Source organism: Callorhinus ursinus, unplaced genomic scaffold (genome assembly GCF_003265705.2).
Source record: "Callorhinus ursinus isolate GAN/ISIS: 27379988/994484 unplaced genomic scaffold, GSC_fseal_2.0 scaffold2, whole genome shotgun sequence".
NCBI lineage: Eukaryota > Metazoa > Chordata > Mammalia > Carnivora > Otariidae > Callorhinus > Callorhinus ursinus.
Genome location: NW_027397064.1, coordinates 15,010,275 through 15,019,371, shown reverse-complemented (window position 1 = coordinate 15,019,371; position 9,097 = coordinate 15,010,275). Strand labels below are relative to the sequence as shown.

Here is a 9,097-nt window from a genome sequence, read left to right as displayed (position 1 = left end):
GAAAGAAAGAAAGAAAGAAAGAAAGAAAGAAAGAAAGAAAGAAAGAAAGAGAGAGAGAGAGAGAGAAAGAAAGAAAGAAAAAGAAAGGAAGAAAGAGAGAAAGAAAGAAAGAAAGAGAAAGAAGAAAGAAAGAAAAAAAGCAAGCAAGCAAGCAAGCGAAAGAAAGAAAGAAAAGGAAAAACAACCCACAAAAATTGTGATGAGTAAATGCATGGCTACCTTCCGACTTACATTATCAAATTAAAAGGAAAACACACCTCACAAATTAAGTGATGAATTTCCCACTGTGGGTAGGAGTTACAAGGCAAAATGGAGATACATTGCCTTGGTCTCATGTTTATCTGAAATGTGAAGTGCCTAGCTTAAGCCATCTCTCTCCCACACCTTTATCTTCCTTTCCTTCCAGCCCCCAAACTTCCCTTTATCACAAATACTGTATATTTGGCCTCACAAATCCAACATTCAACAGTTATAATTAGAATAGGGAGAAAAGAACGAAGGCATCTTTTTCTTACAGTGAAAAACTACAGCTGAATTCATTTTACTTAGTGGCAATTAAAACACATTTGTAAATTTATAAATATTTTGTAGCATGGTTCTGCAAGTGTTTCTAATTTGAGCAATGACAGGTGTTTGTTCTTTAAAATAAATAGTGATCCTGGGGTCTTTTACTTAGGATTCAAAATATGTCACTGTGGAAGAACAAAATTGAGCGCTTGCAAAATTTTCTTCGAAAACAGGTTGTGAGGTGCTCTGCTTAGTTAACTTAATTGACATATGTCAGACTAGCATGTGAAGTGCCTATTACGTGCCAGGTGCTACTTCACTTACTGACATGTAATTTTCAGAACAATTCTGAGACCTAGGTTTTAGTAGCCCCATGTTATGGATGAGAGAGCTGAGCTCAGAGAGGATAAGTGACTCAGTCAAGATCATATTGTCAAGTAATGGCGGAGATGGTATTCAAACACAAAGCCGGAATCTTACCCAGGGGAGTGGTCACTGGTGATGATCTTTGTCTTCGCCAACCACAGCTCAGCTGAAGGCGTCATCACACTAGAGAAAGGCCAGTCTTACATGCAGCTTAGGGGAGGAAAGACAGTGAGCTCTGAGTGAATGGTGTCCAGATGTATTTTCAGGGGGCAATTGAAAAATTAAATCCTAGACTCTAAAGTCTGAATGTTTGTATTCAAATCCTATCTCTGTAACTTAGTTTATGACCTCTGGCAAGTTGCTTGCCTGCCAAAAGCCTCATTTTCCCCCTGCCCCCCACTTGGTAAAATGAGCACCTACCCCTTGGAACCGCATTGAGGATAAAAATAGATGAATAGTGCTCAGCACCTTGAGAGCATAGTGCTCGGCACATTGTGAACACTCAATAAGTCTTGAGCATTGTGATACTGCTTAATTTAAGGGGATCTTTGGGAACACTCCCACTCCCAAATATCCGCCCAAAGTCACATCTGAAACCCCAGCAGGACAAATTCAGTCTTAGAGGTGACTAACTCCTCCTCCTATTTGACAATCAGTTCAGGTGTTTGTTTTTATCTCCCAGGAAACTTTCCCAAACATCCCGTACATATTTACCTAGCATTCTGCTTATAAGATTATATACCATATGAAATTATATTATACTATATTATGTATACTATATTTATTTGACTTTTGCCCTACTAGATTGTGTGCTCTCTGAGAGCAGAATGTCTTTCTATCTTACCCACCTTTAGGTATATCTGAGTGCTGGCTCTTGCTCTAATCTGCTGGCATCGGCACCTACCTTTGCAAAACACTCCCTCCTGTTGCAAAGCATTTCTGTGAATCACAAACAATATCTGTCTGTCTGGCAGGCACCATGGTCCTACTCACGTGTGGACATATCTGGCCCTCCCTCTGGGTATCACTTCCTCTGTCTGCCACAATCACCCCCTGCCAGGCTCTGCTAGAATCCTCTGAGTAGCAAAATTGAGCAGTGGTCTGTGAACAAATGGGTACCTTCCTCTCTCTGTCTGCATTTTGCCCTGTTCTAAAATTTCCCAAAGTAGTAGTGGAGTAGGAATGGTAGGAAAATGACAGGGGTCCACCTTAGGAGAAAGCAATAGAGGGATGTACTACCTGTGGAGAATTAAAAATAAAACCACCTAAAAGTCAATCTTCTTTTTACTCTTGCTGCACACTGGCAATCCTAACAATGATAAACTACTCCCTTTAGTTTATCTAAGTTCTAAACAACTGCTGCAGTTTTTGTTGAGTTTTAATAATAGTAATAGCAAAACAACAGTGGCAATAATAACATAGACCTCAAATTAGCAAGTTTTGTGACTTATCTTTAAATAAACATGGTATTCCACATGAAAGTTAACTCAGAGAACTCCCAGTTATATAGTCACCCTCCAGGTACACAAACTCAGCTACATAATTGCATTTGAAGAGTAAAGAATCATTTGAAATCAATCCAGCTCACTTTGGGTGCAATTTGTGTCTTCAATTTCCTAAATAGTACATATTTTGGCATTTAAACAGTAGGTTCAATTTAATGACAACATGGTGGTTGGAAAGATGAAAAGACAGGACTAGAGTAGCTTCAGCTCTGTCGTTCTATCTGACCACTTGGACTTTTTTTGTTTGAAATTTAAAAACAATGAAATATAGTGCAAATAGCAAGCTTTGTTGGGTAGGTGCAAATTCCAGTTCATATATTAAATAATTTGTTGAATTTTAATACTATCATTAAGGTGAAGTTTCTTTTTCAATTGTTTGTCAATTAAAGAATGAATCGAGAAAATATTGAGTATTATTATTACATGATTATTACAGAAGATAATTTTGTTGAATTGGGGAGAATTAATAAGTGATCTGCTCCAGGTGTCAAATATGTTAGGAATACCATAAAAAGTTGTGCTGTCCAGGCCATGATTGCTTACAAAGAATGATCTTTCAGATATTATTGAAAGCCAGAAATCCACATTATAGAATATACATATATATATAAATACGTATACATATATATGTGTGTATATATATGTACATAGAGAGAGAGTGAGAGAGAGAAATCCATGTTACTGAACATACATATTACTGAAACATATCATATAAGATATATGATATTACTAAAATCCAGACCAGATGCAACAAAGACTAAGCTGGAGACAGAGGTCAAAACCCTTGTTTCTAGGTGAAGCTTGTCTTGCTTCTGGTCTTCCTCTATTCCCAAGGTTTCTGGAGTCTTTTTGCAAATACTTCTAAGGACCCTGCCCCACCGGTTCTCCCAGGTACTCAGATATGTGGGCACATGACCATTCATGTAGGTGAGGCTCAGACTGGAACCCCTCCACCTTTGGAACCAGGTTAAGTATAGAGCCCAGAGCAGGCAGGTGTACCATGAATGTTAAATGGATAAGTGAAAGAATGAAGTGCATGAAACTAAACCACATCAACATGATCCCATTTAATCAGAACTGTTTTTCTTCTTGGCTGGACAGGGAAAGGGAGAGGAGGATAGGTGGGTGTCAGGGAGGTAGTCGAAGGGTCGAGCCTAATGCTAGACACTGAGGGGCTTGAGCTCACTTCTCAGCCTGGCCAGGCTGGAGCCTGAGTGGGCTCATGTTTCAAGAGCTGCTCTACCGAGTGCTGGAGTTGAGCAACCAACAAGGAGGGTCCCTTTATTGTTGCTTTTCTGTTTCCACAGCACTTTAGGTTTCATGCTTTACAACCATTAATTATTTATTCCGCAAGGCACTCCAGAGAGATTATAGACTAGGAAACACACAGAGCAAGATCGAGTGCCTTGCCAGGTCTGCGGAACACTTCAGTGAGAGTGAGGAAGACTGCCTCATGGTTTCCACTCCTGTGTTCAGGTCCCAACGGTCCTTCCACCAGGCTTTTCCGCCAGAGGTGAAAAAGCACAGCCTGACTTCCAGAAGCCATTCAACAAGAAGAATCCACTGACTTTTGTTTCATCATAATTGAAGACTTTCAGGAAAATGACTTTAGCTTTTGAAACTAATTTTAAAGGAAACTAATTAAGAGGAAAAACAAACAGTTAAGTATAAAATATTGAGCCTCGACTCAATTTTCCATTCCTTATCAAGTAATGACCAGGGGTGAAGCAAGATTTTATTGACCCCGCTATTTTGAACCCTAAGGATATTTGGCATTTTGACCTATCAACAGGGCAGGCAGTTAGTACTCAGCAAATAATAATTTCTGCAAGACTTCCCGAGTTCTGTGGAGACCTCCAACAGTGGGTGTCCTGTTGTTTGGACTGTGGCACCACCAGCTGCCTCCAGAGTGTCTCCTGTAACCCCTGCACCACCCTCAGGGGGGATTCAGGAAGTCCCATGAAGCTCCATGTGCTCCTGGTAAGATGGCCTCTCCTGCAGCCACACCACCACCCACTCACCCCTCCAAACTGATCAAGAACAAATCTAAGAAAAGACTATAAGAGTTTATTAATCACCTTCATTGAAAAGGCCACCACAGCTAATCTGATCATGCTTTAAATCTCTGCTTACCTCAGCCACTTCCAGAAGTTTAGGTCTTCCCATAATCACGGGGGTTTTTATCCTCCTGTAGCCTCACAACACCCTAATCTGACCCAGCCTCCTACCACTTCTCTGCCTTCGACTCTTACATCTGGAATTTAGAGTCTATTATGAGCTAAATTCCCTCTAATCACAACATTTCCTCTGGGAGAAGGGGTTCTTTCTCTTTCTTTCTCTAAGTGGAATCTGGCCATTGTCTGACAACACTACTTCCCCAGTAGCCTTCACCAACAATGACAATGTTTTTCTATGGCACCCTAGTGCCCTAGGGCCTGGACATGCAGTGTTATCGTCCCTGTTCCTCTTGGCTGTTTCCACATAATTTCTCATCCTTTCTTCCTCAAACACACAGGCTCTTTTGAGCCACATCAATCAGGCAGCACCGTCAACTACCCCTCCTTATTTTACTCATCTAACAGTATTCAATTAAGCTTCCATATTTATTGAAAATATTAGCACCCAGCTTACTGCCTTTCTTCCAAAATTAATCCCATCCCCGTCATCACTCTTGGCAGCTTCAACATCTAACAAAATAATCCATCCATCACTCTAGCCTCTCATTGCCAACAATCTTCCCTTCAGTTCACCTTAGCCATCAAGTCTCATGATCTTAACAACCTAGATCTCAAAATCACCATATCCATAACTATATTACCTCCACTATCTCGATTGTACTCTCTGACCATCAGCTGTGTCTTTCTAACTCACATATTCTAACAACCCCCCCCACCCATTCCAACAATTCTTTGATCTTCATTGGGGCTTCCAATCTATTGACTTTAACACCCCTAACAGTCCCCCTAATAGGCTTATATTCTTTTATACTTAGATTCTGTGGATCACACAGTTTCTATGGATCACAATCAGAGAGAAGCTGGGTATTTCTGCCTCAGAGTCTCTCATGAAGCTGTAGTCAAGATGCCAGCCAAACCTATGGTCATCTGAAGGCTTGACTGGGGCTGTAGGGTCTGCTTCCAAGTTGGCTCAATCACATGGCTATTGACAAGAGTCTTCAGTTCCTCACCATGTGGATCTCTCCATGGCACTATTTGAGTGTCTTCCCCACAGGGTAACTGACTTCACCCAAAGCAAAGAATCTAAGAGTGAGAGGAAGAAGGAAGCAACAACACCTTTTATGACCTAGTCTTAGAAGCCACACACCACTACTTCCACCATATTCTGTTAGAAGACAAGTCACTAAGTCCAGTGTATACTGAAGAGGAGGAAAATTATGCTCCACATTTCGAAGGAAGAAGTATCAAAGAGTTTGTATACACATTTTAGAACAATTATACCATTCTACAGATGAGGAAATTGATGTGCATGGTGGAAAAATAACTTGCCTCTGATCACACAGTCTCAAACATGAAAAGATTCTATTTCTCACTCATGTAAAGTCTTGATCAATGAGTTCTTCTCCAAGTCGTAGCTCCAAGATCTAGTACCCTTCCATTTTACAGCTACACCATCTTCAACACATGGCTTCCAATGTTAACACTTTTGTCTTCATCAAGCCCTAGAAGGTGAAAGAATATGAAAAAATCAAACATGAGAGGTTTTTTGGGTCAGTCCTCAGAGTGACATAACATCATTTCTGCTCATATTCCATTAGCAAGAACTCAGTCACATGGCCACAAATACCAGCAAGGAACTTGTGAACTCTAATCTAACTTGTATAGAAGAAGAGGAAATGGAGTTGGTAAGAAGTCAGAAATCTCTGCCACACACAAATCCCATGCTCATACTTGTATGCACTGTGATGTGACAATGTGCATATGGATGATGTAGCAGGGTCATAGGTGATGGAGCAGGTAGGATCATGAGCTGCTTTCATCAGTAGAAAGTGTGTGTCTTTTTAGGATAAAATGACAAAACTAAATTGTGTACTTTGGAACTGTTTCTTTTCTTTTCTTTCTTTCTTTCTTTTTTTTTTTTAAAGAGAGAAAGAGGGAGGCGGGGAGGGGCAGAAGGAGAAAGAGAATCTTAAGCAGGCTCCATGCCCAGAGTAGAGCCCAACACAGAGCTTGATAATCACAACCCTGAGATCATGACCTGAGCCGAAATCAAGAGTTGGATGCTTACCTGACTGACCTACCCAGGTACCCCAGTTGTTTCCATTTTTTAAAATTGTTTGTTCAATTGTTTGTTGACTGAAACCACCAGTGGAGCCACATATCCATTCCATTAGATGTCTAAAAATAAGCTTTCTAGGCTGTCCTATATATAAACATGTAGTTTCAGGCCAGACATGTTCTTTTCATCTTCACAATATGGATATGACTTATTTGGGGTTCTATTTTAGAATTATCTGGAAAATGCATCCAATCTCCCACTTCATCTATGGAACACAGTGTTCAAAGGCACTGAATACAAATTAATCTGTACCAATTATCCTGCCTGTTCAAGAGTTAAGCACCCCTGAAATTCTCCCACAGGTATTTTTTTTAGATTCCCCAGGGGTAGTAGCATCTCATGTGTGCTCAGCAGCAAGGATGCTCCTGCTCCGCTGCTCCAGCATCTTGCCAAAACACCTGGCCCCTGACTATAGGCAGGGAGGCCCCAAGAGAAATACTGCTTCACCATGCTCATCAGTTCTTCACTGATGGCCACTCTAAACGCTGGGAGTGCCAAAGCTGCAGTAGGGTCTATGGCACTGTTTGTACCCTGACACTCGTAAGTATTTCATGAACACATGTCCTTTACTTTCTGGCATTATGATTTGTGGTAGATGATAATATTGTTCAAGAAATATGGCCTCACTTCCCCCTCCCTAATGACAGTAGAATATGCCCACACTCACTGATGTTTGCCTTAGCCAGGTGACTTGCTTTGAACCTCATGGTGGATGGAATGTATTGCCCTACCCCTTGATCTTGAGCTCAACCATGTAACTTGTTTTTTGCCAATAGGATGTTAGTGTATATGACATACACAGAAGCTTGAAATGTGAGTAGCATTTTAAGGTGACATGTATGCAGATTTTATAAGGCAAGAGTCAACTTATATCCTCTTCTGTGATCTCAAAGTTAGTCCCTCGGTCTAAGTCAGGGAGGTCAATACCAATCCAACCATTCCAATGTTTTTGCCACCCATTCTGTCCCCTTCAGACATTCCAGGACCAAACTAATCAAAATGAAAGAAGAACCTAAATCCAGTCTGGGACTCAACTCAGATAATCTTGGTACATTTGACTAACACTTGCCTGTCCGTGTTCTTCATGAATCCACTTGTAGGATTGCTTTAAAATCACATTTGGAAATAAAACTTCAGAACAACTTTTCACTACCACCTAAAAAAAAAAAAAAAAAAGGCTTAACATTTCCTATAGAGAGAGGTTTACTAGAGTTTTCTCAGTTTAATTAGGCTCTCATGCATCATAGGTCTTTCATATACGTGACTTCACCCTGCAGGCTTAGTGGTATCTTTGCTGGCAAATATTTTACAAAGAGGGCATCTGTTTCGGAAATACACACTTAATTTAAATGAATTTTAATAACCACAGTGCTTGATTCTGATGAAAATGTTTACGAGCAGCATTTCTTCTCTGGAAACATTTGTTTCTATTATTTTGACAGAAACAAAATTTGGTTGGTTGTTCTTTGGGATGTGAAGTGGTTTTGTAAGCATTTCAGTTTGATGCCCAGGCAGGCAGTCACAATAATTCTTCTCCAAATAAATGGGAACCACTGTTTTTGTATTCATTACTTCAATAAGAAAAGTTTAACCAGTGAAAGGATTTGCAAAACACTGCATCACAAAAAGCCTAAAGTGAATCCCAACAAAAGTTAGCACATTGTAAATATTTTGCAAAGGTTTGAGCAATCTTTTCTTTCAATAAATAGTTGTCTGCACAGTAAAGGAATGAAAAGTCAAAAGAGGAAAATGTGTTGTCTCTTCTGTAGTTGCGAACAGCAACTATTACTGAATTCAGCAGAACTTTATTGTGTGCCTTATAAGTTATACATAAGGTGGAAGAGTGGAGTAAATTTCATGCCAACATATTAAGTGACATAGAAGTGACTTCTGTAATTAAATCATTTTTTAATCATCAAAATTGAAAATAAGAGAAAACAACTTCTGAAGAAGTCCAGGGTCAATCAGCTAAATAAACTAAAGTCATTCAGTCAACTAGCATTGATTGGATTTTAGCAAGATGAAATTGACTTTGCTCCAACTCCACCCACTTCACAAACTAATTAAAAAAGCACATCAGCAACATCTTCAATCAGCTAAGCAAGATAAGTGGGCTTCAAAGCAATCAACTCCAAAACTCTGTCAAGAATAGCAATAGATCCTCAAAGAACCTCCGAGAGCTTTCTGAAAAGTTACTCCTGTCAGTCAGAAGAACAAAAACTCAGAGCCATATGCTTCTGATTTGGGAGACCTTTTTAGACAAGGTGGCTGACATATAAAAAAGAAAATCACGCACTGGCAGGGCATATGCTCATATCCAGGATCTCTCTCAACTTCAGCCCTCCTAAATTTCCATCAAGCAAGAGTAATAACAACGCTTGGATTAGAAAGGCTTGCAGGGTCATTGGGTAAGTCATTTAAAA

General features: G+C 40.0%; 1 long non-coding RNA gene across 2 annotated transcripts in view; it reads right to left on the bottom strand.

The window, feature by feature from the left end:
- LOC112835393 (uncharacterized) overlaps positions 1-6,240 on the bottom strand; it is a 31,724-nt gene extending 25,484 nt beyond the window's left edge. The window contains exons 1-3 of one of the 2 annotated variants that reach the window (XR_012381656.1): positions 6,183-6,240; positions 5,885-6,057; positions 988-1,083 (exon numbers count right to left, since the gene is read on the bottom strand). This is a non-coding gene — a long non-coding RNA (uncharacterized lncRNA). The remainder of the gene's footprint in view (positions 1-987; positions 1,084-5,884; positions 6,058-6,182) is intronic. The other variant, XR_003211210.2, reaches the window with a different exon arrangement.
- Between the last annotated feature and the right edge of the window lie 2,857 nt (positions 6,241-9,097).